Source organism: Carcharhinus amblyrhynchos, chromosome 3, assembly GCF_965287045.1.
Source record: "Carcharhinus amblyrhynchos chromosome 3, sCarAmb.v2.hapA, whole genome shotgun sequence".
Taxonomy (NCBI): domain Eukaryota; kingdom Metazoa; phylum Chordata; class Chondrichthyes; order Carcharhiniformes; family Carcharhinidae; genus Carcharhinus; species Carcharhinus amblyrhynchos.
In genome coordinates this window covers 8,075,207-8,090,663 of record NC_137326.1, presented here as the reverse complement: position 1 = coordinate 8,090,663, position 15,457 = coordinate 8,075,207, and positions in this window count along the sequence as shown.

Genomic DNA, 15,457 nt, shown 5'->3' with positions numbered 1-15,457 from the left:
ACACGTAAGCTTACATTAACACTGCAGTGAAGTTACTGTGAAAATCCTCTGGTGCCTGTTCAGGTACACCAAGGGAGAATTTAGCATGGCCAATCCACCGAACCAGCATATCTTTCGGATTGTGGAAGGAAACTGGAACGCCCGGAGGAAACCCACGCAGACACGGAGAGAGCATGCAAACTCAGCACAGGCAATGACCCAAGGCAGAATTAAAACCCGGGTCCCTGGCACTGTGAGGCAGCAGTGCTAACCATTGTGCCACCCATTATAAAACTTGGCAAGAGCCACAAGTGCAGAGAGATGTGACTGATGATTAACCAGTTCAGATCATGCAACTCACCAACACAGAGGAGAGGAAAGCTTCTCCACATTTACACAGCTGTGACTGAACCCTTCTCACGATTATATGGTCATGAAAAATCAGAGTCCACACTAATGGGAGCACCCATGCAGGACCCATTTCTAAACTAAATTAGGAGTAATCCCAGTGGGCAGTCCAATGGTTAGTACTGCTGCCTCACAGCGCCAGGGACCCAGGTTCAATTCCCAGCTTGGGTCACTGTCTGTGTGGAGTTTGCATATTCTCCCCATGTCTGCATGGGTTTCTTCTAGTTTCCTCCCACATTCCAAAGATGTGCATGTTAGGTTGATTGGCTTTGCTAAATTGCTGCTTAGTGTCAGTGGGACGAGCAGGGTTACGGGAATAGGGCCTGGGTGGGGTTGTGGTCGATGTAGACTCGATGGGTTGAATGGCCTTCTTCTACACTTTAGGGATTCTATGATAATCAACAGCATCTGGAAGTACTGCAGGCCGATCTCACTTTATTGATCCCGTTCCAGCTGCTCATCACCACTGGTATGGAGCAATCTTAGAATTAAAAAGAAAGCATCGAGAAACCAAGAGGGCAAACTGTATCCAATATCAGGTCGATGTAAAAGGGGAATTACACATGTTGGCCAGAATTGAGCATGAAATTGCATGAGAATGTGCCAGCAAAAATTTTTTTAAATTAATTAATGGGATGTGGGCGTTGCTGGCTAGGCCAGTGTTTACTACCCATCCCTAATTGCTCTTGAGAAGGTGTTTGCGAGCCACCACCTTGAACCACTGCAGTCCTATGGGCACACCCATAGTGCTATTAGGCTAAGTAGAGCTTATTTAGTGTCACAAGCCGGCTAACGACACAGCAATGAAGTTACTATGAAAATTCCCACACTCCGGTGACTGGGTACACTGAGGGAGAATTTAGCATAACTAAAGCACCTAACAAACATGTCTTTTGGATGGGAAAGGGAAGGAGACCTATGATTTTAACCCAGCGACTGAAAGAACAGCCAATATATTTAAAAATTGGGATGGTGAGTGATTTGGAGATGATAGTATTGCCCTGTATCTGCTGCTCTTGTCCTTCTAGATGACAGTGGTTGTGGGTATGGCAGCCTGAAGAGCCTTGGTGAGTTTCTGCAGTGTGTCTTGTAGATGGCATACACGGCTGCCACTGTGCATTGGTGGTGGAGGGATTGTATGTTTGTGGAAGTGATAGCAATCAAGCAGGCTGCTTTGGCTTGGATGATGTCAAATTTCGTGAGTATTGCTGGAGTTGCGCTCATCCAGGCAAGGGGAGAGTGTTCCATCACATTCCTGACTTGTGACTTGTAGATGGTGAGCAGACTCTGGGGGACCAAGGAGGTGAGTTAACTGCGACAAAATTCCTAGCCTTCGATCTGCTGTGGTAGCCACAGTATTTATATGGCTACTTTGGTTTCTGGTCAATGGCAGCCCTCAGGATGTTGATGGTGGAGTTTTCAATGATGGTAATACCATCGGATGTCAAGAGCTGATGGTTAGATGCTTTCTTGTTGGAGATGATCGTTTCCTTGTGTGGCACAAATCTTGTTTGCCACTTGCCAACCCAAGCCTGGATATTGTCCAGGTCCTGCTGCATTTTGACATGGACTGCTTCATTATCTGAGGAGTTGTAAATCATACTGGACATTGTGCAGTCATCAGCAAGCATCCCAAATTCTGACCTTATGGTGGAAGGAAGGTCATCAATGAAGCAACTGAAGATGTTGGGCTGAGGAAACTATCTTGAGGAACTCCTGCAGTGATGTCCTGAAACAGATGTTGGCTATTTCAAACAAATGTCCCAATTGATTGAGTTCCTGATGACAGTTTCCAGTACTTCTTCATGGTGTGGGATCTATGAGCACAAACTCAAACACAGACATACAGGCGACACAGAGGAACAGTCAGAGGTCGTATGCTAACCACGAAAGAAACTGCGTTACAAATGCTGACTGTTACCAGCATTAAACATGACTACAGGTTCATTCCTCACCCCCTGTGCTCACTTAGTCTGGCCTCAATTTTAAAACATTCAGCCGTGTTTTCCATTTCCTCTAAGGCTTTTCTCCTCTCTATCTCAGTCACGTCCTCCAACCCTACAATCCTCCATGAGATCTGCACTCCTCGGGTTTAATCCCTGCACAGTTAGCATCATACATTCATCTGCCTGGGTCCCGATATCTGGGCATACCCACCCAAGCTCTCTCCCTGCCTCCTCTTCTCCCTCACAATATCTAAGAAGCACTTCAATGATCACTTGAAAGCCATGGCAACCAGGGCTAATCTGGACCAAATGCTGGAAAATGTGATTTTCCACTGGAGTGGCACAGTGGTTAGCACAGCTGTCTCACAGCACCAAGGACTCTGGTTCGATTCCCGCTTAGGTCACTGTCTGTGTGGAGTTTGCACTTTCTCCCCGTGTCTGCGTGGGTTTCCATCCGGCACTCTGGTTTCCTCCCATAGTCCGAAGATGTGTGGGTTAGGTGGATTGGCCATGCTGAAATAGCCACTTAGCATCAGGGGGAACTAGGCTAAATACATGGGGATATGGCCTGGGTGGGACTGTGCTCGGTGCAGACTCGGTGGGCTGAACGGTCTCTTTCTGCAGTATAGGATTCTATGATTCTAATGGATAGGAACCTGAAGATCATCACACCTGGGATGGGCTGAATGGCTTCCTTCTGTGCTGTAAATCTAGGATTCTATAATTGTGACTCCTTTAAGATGTTCCTATCCTATCTCCAACCAAGCCTATAGTCAATGATTAGAATTTCTCCTTTTGTAATTCAGTGTCTCATTATACTTGATGATGTTTCTGTGAAGTGCCTTTGTATGTTTTAAAGTTTATTTATTCGTCACAAGTAGGCTCATATTAACACTGCAATGAAGTTACTGTGAAAATCCCCTAGTCACCACACTCTAGCACCTGTTCGGATAAACTGAGGGAGAATTTAGCATGGCCAATTCACCTAACCTGTATATCTTTGGGAGGAAACTGGAGCACCCGGAGGAAACCCACGCAGACATGGGGAGAATATGCAAACTCCACACAGACAGCGACCCAAGCTGAGAATCAAACCAGGGTCCCTGGTGCTGTGAGGCAGCAGTGCTAACCACTGTGCTGCCCCAGTGGAAAATCACATTTTCCAGCATTTAGTCCAGATTAGCCCTGGTTGCCATGGCTTTCAAGTAATCATCTCAGTGCTCCTTAAATGTTGTGAGGGAGAAGAGGAGGCAGGGAGAGAGCTTGGGTGGGTATGCCCAGATATCGGGACCCAGTCAGATGAACGTATGATGCCAACTGTGCAGGGATTAAACTTGAGGAGTGCAGATCTCATGGAGGATTGTAGGGTTGGAGGAAGTGACAGAGATGCCACTCTACAGGTGTTACGTGAATGCAAACTGTTGGGGTGTATTGGTGAGGGATTGTTGGAGAACACAGGCACGACTCTGTACTATTGCTGACGTTGAACCCTGTTGCCAGCAGAGTGAATTCCATTTCCCAGCCACAACGATGATGAATGCAAAGTGGAACTAAAGTTGCTTTTGAAAAAAGAACATGGAGTTCTTTTTTTTCCTGCAAATCTTTTAGGCTCTCCACAACATTTAAATTTCAAGATGCACTTTATTTAGTGAAGGTTGTCCATATTACATGAAAAAAAATCCAACGCTGGCTGCTCAAAACTGTATTAATGTTTGATTTGGTTTGATCTGATTTATTATTGTTACATGCATTAACATATAGTGAAAAGTATTGTTCCTTGCGCGCTATACAGACAAAGCATACCATTTATAAAGAAGGAAACGAGAGAGTGCAGAATGTAGTGTTACAGTCATACTTAGGGTGTAGAGAAAGATGCAGGATAAGTCCATTCAAAAGTCTGACAGCTTTTTTTTGTTTCTATTCCAATTCGATCAAATCAAATCCAATTCAGAGTCTCAACAAGTTGAGACATTCCCGATCCAAGCTGACAAGACAGGGATCTCACCTCCTGTCCTGGGAATGATCTACATGATCCGAGCTGATTGGAGTAGGCATAGCTCCCCCTCCAAGGCTTGATCTCATTTGCATCTTAGCCAAAAGGCCGAGATGCCGCTTTTAAAAATTACTGCAAATGAAGCTAAAATGTAACCTAATGACTTCAACCAAGCACAGCGTGTCAATACTGCACTTGATCTAAGCCAAAAGTCTGACAGCAGCAGGGAAGAAGCTGATTTGAGTTGATTGGTACGTGACCTCAGAGTTGTGTATCTTTTTCCCAAAGGGAGAAAGCGGAAGAGAGAATGTCTGGGTGAGTGGGGCTTCTTAATTATGCTGGCTGCTTTGCCGAGGCAGCAGGAAGTGTAGACAGAGCCAATGGATGGGAGGCTGGTTTGCGTGATGGATTGGGCTACATTCACGACCTTTTGTAGTTCTCTGTAGTCTTGAACAGAGCAGGAGCCATACCAAGCTATGTTACAACCAGAAAGAATGCTTTCTATGGCGCATCTGTAAAAGTTAGTGTGAGTCACAGCTGACATGCCAAATTTCCTTAGTCTTCTGAGAAAGTAGAGGCATTGGTGAGCTTTCTTAACTATAGTGTCGGCACGGGGGGACCAGGACAAGTTGTTGGTGATCTGGACAATTAAAAAACTTGAAGCTCTCGACTGTTTCTACTTCATCCCCATTGATGTAGACAGGGGCATGTTCTCTATGCTTCCTGAAGTCGATGACAATCTCTTTTGTTATACTGACATGGAGGGAGAAATTATTGTCACCGCACCAGTTAACCAGATTTTCTATCTCATTCCTGTACTCTGTCTTATGATTTTTTGAGATCCGACCCACTACAGTGGTATCATAAGAACATAAGAAATAGGAGCAGGAGTAGGCCATCTGGCCCCTCGAGCCTGCCCCACCATTCAATAAGATCATGGCTGATCTGTTGTGGCTCAGCTCCACATTCCTGCCCTCTCCCCATAACCCTTAATCCCCTCTCTTATCAAAAACCCATCAACCCGCGTCTTAAAAACATTTAGCGAGGTAGCCTCCACCACTTCAACGGGCAGAGAATTCCAGAGATTCACCACCCTTTGAGTGAAGAAGTTCCTCCTCAACTCCGTTCTAAACCGCCCCCCCTTTATCTTGAAGCTGTGCCCCCTAGTCCTACTGTCCTTTCTGAGCGGGAAGAGTCTCTCCACCTCTATCCTATCCATCCCATTCATCATCTTATATGTCTCAATGAGATCTCCCCTCATTCTTCTAAACTCTAACGAGTACAAGCCTAGTTTATTCAGCCTCTCCTCATAGCTCAACCTCCTCAACTCCGGCATCAGCCTAGTAAACCTCCTCTGCACTCCCTCCAAGGCCAAAATATCCTTGCGTAAGTACGGCGCCCAAAACTGCACACACTACTCCAGCTGCGGCCTTACCAATGCCCTATATAGCCACAGGAAGACCTCCCTACTTTTATATTCAATCCCCCTCGCTATGAAGGCCAGCATCCCATTCGCCTTCCTGACCACCTGCTGCACCTGCAAGCTGGGTTTTTGCGACTCATGCACAAGGACCCCGAGGTCCCTCTGCACCGTCGCCTGCTGCAGTTTTTCTCCACGTAAGTAATAATCCTTCCTACCATTATTCCTACCAAAGTGGACCACCTCACACTTGTCAACATTAAATTCCATTTGCCATTTCCTGGCCCATTCGCCCAGCCTATCTAGATCCTTCTGCAGACTCTCCACACCCTCCGCGCAATTTGCCTTTCCACCAATCTTGGTGTCATCAGCAAATTTTGACACCATACACTCGGTTCCCTCCTCCAGATCATCTATATAAATGATAAATAGCTGAGGCCCCAGCACCGACCCCTGAGGCACTCCGCTAGTCACCAACCGCCAATCCGAATAGCACCCGTTGACCCCCACTGTCTGCCTCCTATTTGACAACAAGTCCTCTATCCACGCTAACACCCTACCCCCAACTCCATGTCCCCTGACCTTCTGCAATAACCTCTTGTGAGGTACCTTGTCAAACGCCTTCTGAAAATCAAGAAAGACCACATCCACCGGCTCTCCTCTATCCACCGCCCTAGACACATCCTCATAGAACTCCAGTAAATTTGTCAGACACGACTTCCCCTTAACGAAACCGTGCTGCGTCTGCTCTATCAAGCAATTCCCCTCAAGATGCCTCGCTATTTCCTCCTTGATGACGGATTCTAACATTTTACCTACAACAGACGTTAAACTAACTGTCCTATAATTCCTCGCCTTTTGCCTGGCACCCTTCTTAAACAATGACGTAACATTAGCCACTTTCCAATCTTCCGGCACTTCCCCGGAATCCAGCGATGTCTGGAAAATAACCACCAAGGCATCCACTATCACCTCCGCCATTTCTTTCAGCAAACTGAAAAGCGACTTGGAGGGGAATTTGGCTGCACAGTTATAGGTGTACAAGGAGTTTAGTAGGGGGGGCTGAGAACACAATCTTGTGAGGCACTGGTGTTGAGGATGATCGTGGAGGAGGTGTTGTTGCCTGTCCTGACTGATTGTGGTCTGTGAGTTAGGAAGTTCAGGATGCAGTCGCAGAGGGAGACCCAGGCCATGGAGTTTGGAGATGCGTTTTGTGGGACTAATGTTCTATGTTCTATGTTCTAATGGTGCTGAAGACTGAGCTGTAGTCAATAAATAGGAGTCTGACATAGGTGTCCTTGTTATCTAGGTGAGTGCAGGGCCAGGAAGATATCATCTGCTGTGGACCTGTTGTGGCAGTAGGCAAACTGTAGTGAATCCAGATAGTCTGGGAGGCTGGAATTGAGTCGTGCTACGACTAACCTTTCGAAGCACTTCATAATGATGGATGTTAGAGCCACCGGACACAAAGTTCTTCTTTCCTGCAAATCTTTTAGGCTCTCCACAACATTTTAATTTCAAGATATACTTTATTTGGTGAAGGCTGTCCCTATCACATGTAAAAAATCCAATAATGTTTTATTTCAATTTTATTTCAATAAAAAAAGGATGGCAGGTGCAAGTCACATGATGAGAGGGTTGGCCCTTTGTTCTGGAAGTGACCACAAGGAGTTCACTCAGCTGATGAAACCTCGTACCTTCTGGCACTGTCTGCTTGTAATGAACGAAAGCAGAGGATGTCCTCACGAACTGGATCCCCAGACACCACTATCACAAAAGAGAGAAGTAGATATTTATTACACTGGAAGAGATGCTGATACCCAACTCGTCTCTTTCTTTCAGGTGCAGCAGATAATAACGAAAACAAATGGAACGTTGGCATTTATAGTGGAAGGAAAAGAATATAAAGGTAAGGAAGTATTATTGCAACCATACAAGGCATTGGTGAGGCCGGACCTGGGGTATTGTGCACAGTTTTGGTCCCCTTATTTGAGGAAAGATGTACTAGCATTGGAGGCAGTTCAGAGGAAGTTCACTAGATTGATTCCAGAGATGAGGGGTTTGTCGTATGAAGAGAGATTGAACAGTTTAGGTTGATACTCTCTGGAATTTAGAAGAATGAGGGGAGATCAAATTGAGGTATCCAAGATGGTAAAAGATATGGAAAAAGTAAACGTAGAGCGGATGTTTCCTCTTGTGGGACATTCTAGGACATCTTAGGATAAATGGCAGCAAATTTAAAACAGAGCTGGGGAGAAACTGCTTCTCCCAAAGGGTTGTGAATCTGTGGAATTCGCTCCCCAAAGTGCGGTGGATGCTGGGACAGTGAGTAAATTTAAGAAGGAGTTAGACAGATTTTTAATTGGTAATGGGTTGAAGGGTTATGGGGAGAAGGCAGGAAAATGGGGATGAGGAGGACATCAGCCATGATCGTATGGCAGCGTGGACTTGATGGGCTGAAAGGCCTAATTCTGCTCCTATGTCTTATGAACTAAAGAGAAACAATGGAATTGGCCAGAAGCCACAGAAACTATCATATGACCCAAGCCTTTGGTATTTCTGGACAGTTTTAACTTTACATCAATAGCCCCAGTTTTACATCCATCTGATATTGGGCAGCACGGTGGTTAACACTATTTCCTCACAACACCAGGGACCTGGGTTCTGTTCTGGTCTTGGGTGATGACTCTTTGTGTGGAGTTTGCACATTCTCCCCATGTCTGCGTGGGTTTTCTCCAGGTACCCTGGTATCCTCCCACAGTTCAAAGATGTGCGGGTTAGATGGATTGGTCATGCATAGGATTACGGAGTTAGGGAGGGAGATTAGGCCCCAGTAGAGTGTTCTTTCAGAGGCTCAATGGGTTAAATGGTCGCCTCATCTGAACTGACAGGATTTTATGATTCTACGATGAATCACCAAGAAGCAGACCTCAGGGCAAAACCACAATCTGTTTCTGGAAGCCTGTATGTGCCAGGAAATTCCCTATCATTGCCTGCAGAAAGGGTGTAGGCTCTGTGTACTTACTTCACCTTGCAGAATTAGCACCACCTGCAAAGCAAACCCTACAAATCAGGTATTCAGATAGCTCAACACAATCTCCTAGTTTCTTTCTGTCCCCATTCTTCCTTTTACTGTGTGTGTGAGTGTGAATGTGTGAGCATGTGTGTGAGTGAATGTGTGAGCATGTGTGTGAGTGAGTGAGTGAATGAGTGAGTGTGAGTGTGTGAGTGAGTGTGAATGTGTGTGTGTGTGTATGCATGTGTGAATGTGTGTGTGTGTGTGCGCGCGCGCGCACACGCGCAGTAGAGTGGGAAGTTATGAACATCCCTCCTCTGGGTTTTGAATGTGAAGTAAACTAACCACCTAGAGTTAGTCGTAGCTTGAGTTTGCTGCAAGTGAACTGTATCACAAACTGATGTTGGGGAAACATGCCACCACATAACTTGAAAAGGGAAGCACGGTGTCACAGTGGTTAGCACTGCGCCTCACAGAGTCAGGTCACCTGCGTTCAATTCCCAGCTTGGGTCACTGTCTGTGTGGAGTTTGCGCATTCTCCCTGTGTCTGCGTGGGTTTCCTCCAGGTGCTCCAGTTTCCTCCCACAGTCCGAACGATGTGCTGGCTGGGTGCATTGACCTGAACAGGTGCCGGAGTGTGGCAACCAGGGAATTTTCACAGTAAATTCATTGCAGTGTTAATGTAAGCCTACTTGTGGCAATAATAAATAAACTTTACTTAAGTAACTCAAAACAGTTTCTGTTCACAGATGGTGAGAGGAAGTCAGTGCAGTTTGCATATATTGCAAGATATTGGTCTCCTATCCTATATTCCCTTGTGTGTCTCGGGTTCACCTTTTCTTTGGTATTGCTCCTGCAAGTGTCTTGGGATGTTTTATTACATTAATAAATGCTAGTTGTTGTTGATGACTGAATGGACAGCTGGAAGTATTTGCACCTTGCACATGCCTGTAGACCCACTGAGAGTTTTGTAACATTAGCCCATCAGAGTGGCTTTTGTTACAGAGATGGAGTGACTTAGGATCTGTACAGTTTACATCCACTGGTACATGGGCGGCACAGTGTCACAGTGGTTAGCGCTGCTGCCTCACAGCACCAGGGACCTAGATTCAATTCCTGCCTCGGGTGACTGTATGGAATTTGCACGTTCTTCCCATGTCTGCATGGGTTTCCTCCGGGTGCTCTGGTTTCCCCCCACACTCCAAAGATGTGCTGGTTAGGTGCATCGGCTGTGCTAAATTGTCCCTTAGTGTCCTAAGCCGTGTCAGTTAGATGCATTAGCTATGGGAAATGTGTTGGATTATGGGGATGGGGTCAGGGGGAGAGGGCTTGGGTAAGATAATCTGTCAAAGCACAGTGCAGAATTAATGGGCTGAATGGCCTGCCTCTGCTCTGTTGGGATTCCATCATTCTATGATTCAGCCAGGCGTGCAGCCCAACATTGCGAGACTTGGGCTCCCAATAAAATCCCCGAGGGGGAGATTCATTAAACTCTTGCCACTTGTCACGGGCACAGGGCACAATGATTCGAACGAAGCTGCCATCCTCTGTGGTACAAGTGGCTTCATTCCAAATTTGGATCAACCCTTCGTTCTTCTGACTGGGGAATTTTAACCTTTCCTCTGAGTTGAATGGTTCCACTAGGTGCCAGTAAAGATCTACGAGAAGCAGGCGACTCCCCCCCACTCTCTCTGACAAGCCAGAGATGCAAATAAGATCCAGGTGAACTAACAGAGAGCAATGTATTTCCATATTGCTCCACGTCAGCCCTTGTGAATTTTACATTCGCTTGCTCACGAGGCAATCCAAGTTGAGCTGCTGTGGGGTTGCTAAGTGACCACATTTAACAGGAAAAAAAGTCTGTCTCTTCCAGTAATAATCTCACTGTTTCTGTCTCACTCTGTGTTTCTGTTTTCCAGTCTATCTCCATTTTCTCCGTACCCCACGTATTCATTTCCTTCCTTCATGCTTCTCACCTTCTAACATCTGCCTCCTTTCATTCCGGTGTAACCTGCACTCTCCCCGTACACCTCTTACAGAATGTTCTTTCGCTCATTTACTCCACCTGTGTCTTAACCTTTCTGAAAGGCCACAAACCCACGCTGCAAAGTTTGATTTGATTTATTATTGTCACATGTATTAGTACACTGTGAAAACTATTATTTCTTGTGTGCTATACAGACAAGCATACCGTTCATAGAGAAGGAAACGAGAGAGTGCAGACTGTAGTGTTGCAGTCATAACTAGGGTGTAGAGAAAGATCAACTTAATGTGAGGTAGGTCCATTCAAAAGTCTGACGGCAGCAGGGAAGAAGCTGTTCTTGAGTCTGTTGGTACGTGACCTCAGGCTTTTGTATCTTTTCTCCAACAGAAGGAAGGTGGAAGAGAGAATGTCTGGGTGTGTGGGGTCCTTAATTATGCTGGCTGCTTTGCTGAGGCAGCAGGAAATATAGACAGAGTCAATAGATGGGTGGCTGGTTTGTGTGATGGACTGGGCTTCATTCACGGCCTTTTGTAGTTCCTTGCGGTCTTGGGCAGAGCAGGAGCCCGTATCAAACTGTGATACAACCAGAAAGGATGCTTTCTATGGTGCATCTGTAAAAGGTAGTGAGAGCCAAAGTGGTAGCCATATTAATCATTTCTTCTCTTTTGTAATCCGACTCCTTTAAAGATGAGGTTTCCAACAGTGATCATGGTCTCTGCCTGTGCGTAAGTCTTTAATGGTTTGTGTAGCCAGGCACTTCAATCTATTTGTTCCTCCACAGCTTTTTCATATGCCTCTATTAATGAGGCATCCCCATTGGCCTTTCTCAGATCCAATACATTGAATTCCACCTGCCATAGCTCTGCCTAACATTTAGCTTCTCAGATGAGGCTTGAGTACTGGGTGTACTCAATTTCCAATGCTATATTTTATTCGTGGGACATGGGCGCCGTTGGTTGGCCAGCATTTATTGCCCATTCCTAGTTGCCCTTGGAGGGCAGTTGACTGAGAACCACATTGCTATGGCTCTGGAATCACATGTAGGCCAGACCGAATAAGAATGGCAGATTTCCTTCCCTAAAGGGCATTTAGTGAACCAGATGGGTTTTTATGACAATGGACAATGGTTTCACGGTCATCAGTAGATTCTTAATTCCAGATAATTTTTATTGAATTCAAATTCCACCATCTGCTGTGGTGGGATTCGAACCCAGGATCCCAGAACTGAGTTTCTGGATTAATAGTCTAGCGATAATACCACTAGGCCATTGCCACAGCTCTCAGCAGAACAACAAATGTACACTAATTGAGGAGATGGGAGAGGGGTATTAACTAGGGTATCACTTCAACACTTACAAAGAGTGATTTATTGAAATTATGGTGTGGTTCAGTTAGGAAAGGTATGCATGTAATGTTTAACACTTGCAAATAATTGTATGACTGAACAAACATTGGCTCCAGAGCTATGCTTCACCCTATCTGAGTTATAACACAATGTTCTCTTCAAACTGCAATACTGAGTATGATCTTAGATTGATTGCAGGGGAATTCCTGAGTTACGTCTCCTTAATCCTTATGGCGGCACAGTGGCAAGTGCTGCTGCCTCACAGGGACCCGGGTTCGATTCCAACCTCAGGTGTCTGTCTGTGTGGTGTTTGCACGTTTTCCCCATGTCTGGGTTTCTTCCGGGTGCTCTGATTTCCTCCCACAGTCCAAAGATGTGTGGGTTAGGTGGATTGGCCATGCTAAGTTGACCTTATTGTCAGGAGGATTAGCAGGGTAAATACATGGGTTATGGGGATAAGGACTGGATGGGATTCTTGATGGTGCAGACTCAATGGGCCAAATGGCCTCCTTCTGCACTGTCAGGACTCCATGATTAAACTGAGGAAAGAGAGAAGAAATCTAATTTTGCTGAAAGAAATAATATCATTCCAAATTGATTCTTGGATTCTGATGGTCAATGTTCACAGGTCTTTTCCCACTTTGTTAGATTTACTGCTGGACATTCATAGACACAGGATCCAAAAGGTGAGAGTTTGGGAACAGAATATCCCACAAGAGTATGACCTTGACTTTCACTTAAATCATCGGAAGAAAGCTTGAAGTGGGTGTAATAAGTCTTTGGAGGCAGAATTCTCTTCACCAAAATCCCTTTATTTACAAACTCTAACAGCAGTACGCAGAGTGCTCGCAGTCAGCAGTCTATCTCTGGGTGGTGTCAGAGGAACTGACACTGCCTGTTACCTAGAAAGTAAAATCTCCCTGATTGGCCCATCAATTGACTCCTTAATTAGAGAATAAACACAATTAAATTAACTTAGGGAAAACTCAAAAGGGGCAGCTCCCTAACCCGCCCAAAACAAAAAAACAAAGTGGAAAGGAAACTTAAAACATCAAATTAAAATGTGATTCAAGGGGTCAATAATACACCCCAGTCCCTGCGGTCCCCCGCGGGCATGGAAGGCATCAGACACCGCATGCTCCCTCTCCAGGGACACCCGGCCACAAATATAGCCATGGCAGAGGGGCAGACGGTCAAGTTGGATGACCCCCCCTCGATTACCCATTGCCTGGACCTGTAGATAGGACGCCTCGTCAGGCCCAGGTGCAGGTTCACGAGGCGGTCCTCCTCCCGGGCCGCTGCGCCCCCCCATCCACACCGGGTGCCCATGGATCTCAGGAACACGGTTGGATTCTTAATCAGGGAGCTCATACTCCAATAGGCCAACCTCAATGGCCTGGTTGAAGTCATTCCAGTGGAAAGTTATGGAAACACTGCTTACCCCAACAGGAGATGGGTTAAAGGTGACGTCGAAGTGCGTGCGGGAAAGTTGGCTGAAAGAAATGATGTATATTGGGACATCAGAGAAAAGTGAAATATATCACAGTCGTGGAGACACGCAGACGAGAAGCAAACATTGAATTCTTATCTCACGTCGAGCCCTCTGAATTCTAGAAAGGAAGGAACAGATTGTGAATGTTTGCTCTGGCAGTGATAGGTGCAGCAGAACTTTCATCACAGCCTGGGTGCAGCTGCCATTGACAATGATCTCATAGTGCAGCAGGACATCAAAGTACAGAGGATATGGGAGCTGCATGCACATGGACGCTCCTATTCCCGGTGGAGCGAACCCTGCAGGAGCAGGATACTGATGGACACTTCCCTTCCCGGTGGAGGGGACCCTCCAGGAGCAGGATACTGATGGACACTTCCCTTCCCGGTGGAGGGGACCCTCCAGGAGCAGGATACTCACGGACACTCCCCTTCCTGGCGGAGGGGACCCTCCAGGAGCAGGATACAGGAGAGCACGAGGCTCACCAGGGAGGTGAGCTACCTTGATCACTAAAATCAGGGGGAACAGCCTATTATCTGCTAGGTTGTCTTGAGGCAGAGAAGATCATCACTTTCTTCAGCTCTGCGAGAGGGGATCTCCCAGGCACCGACAATTGATTTGATTTATTACTGTCACATGTATTAACGTCCAGTGAAAAGTATTGTTTCTTGCGCACTATACAGACAAAGCATACCGTTCGTAGAGTACATAGGGGAAAAGGAAAGGAGAGGGTGCAGAATATCGTGTTACAGTCATAGCTAGGGTGTAGCAAAAGATCAACTTAATATATGATAAGACTAATCCGAAGTCTGACAGCAGCAGGGAAGAAGCTGTTCTTGAGTCGGTTGGTACGTGACCTCAGACTTTTGTATCTTTTTCCCGATGGAAGAAGGTGGAAGAGAGAATGTCTGGGATCTGTGGGGTCCTTCATTATGCTACCTGCTTTGCCGAGACAGCAGGAAGGTGGGAAATGGTGCACCGTTTGCTGTAGGCAGGATCTCCTGGCTTCACTGCTGGTAATGGGATTTCCCACTGATTCCATCCCATGTTGCCAGGAAACCCCCGGTGGGGGTATGCGGTTGGCGGAACTGGGAGATCCCGCTGACATGAATAGCTGGAAAATTCTGGCCAGGCTAGTGGATGCTGATTGGGTTGTAATGAGCTTCTTGGGGAGGGGGGGATTTTGGAGCATCCAGTTGTGTACTTTGTGGACAGGATTTGGGGCTGAGTTACTCAACACAGAATCTCAGCCCCTGATTTGTTCAGTATTCAGATGGCTGGTCCAGGGCAGTTTCTGGCCAATGTGAACCTTTGTGCAGTGATAGTTTAGAAATGTTTCTGTAATTATTGCTCCAAAGCTTCTCCAGGATGAGACTTCTGAAGGCCATCTCCTCACAACACCCACCGATAAAAGAAAATGTTACATTTTGTGAAACTCACTGCAAAATCCTAGGATGTCCCAAAACACCTCCCAGTTGGTGAAGTACTTTTTGAAGTGTAGTTACTGTTGTAATGTTGGAAAGGGGGCAGCCAATTTATGCAGAGGAAGCTCCCACAAAGAGCCATGACCAGGCAATCTGGGATTTTTTTTGGTGACATCGATGAAGGAATAAATCTTGTCTGAAGCCCTTGGAGGGAGCATCCCTGTGAGGGAGCACTATGGCATCTTTTATGTCCGGCCTGAGCGAGAAGGCAAGATCTCAGTTTAATCCAACGGAGCTGCAATTCCCCAGGACTTGTGCGATCCTCTGTACGCTTTGCTTCAGTTAAAAGGCTTCATTTGAAGGTAATTTCTGCTTATGTGTCTAACTCTGCTGAGCTTTAAATCTAACTTGACCACATCTTAAATGCAGCAGGCATTCTGGGATGAGTTA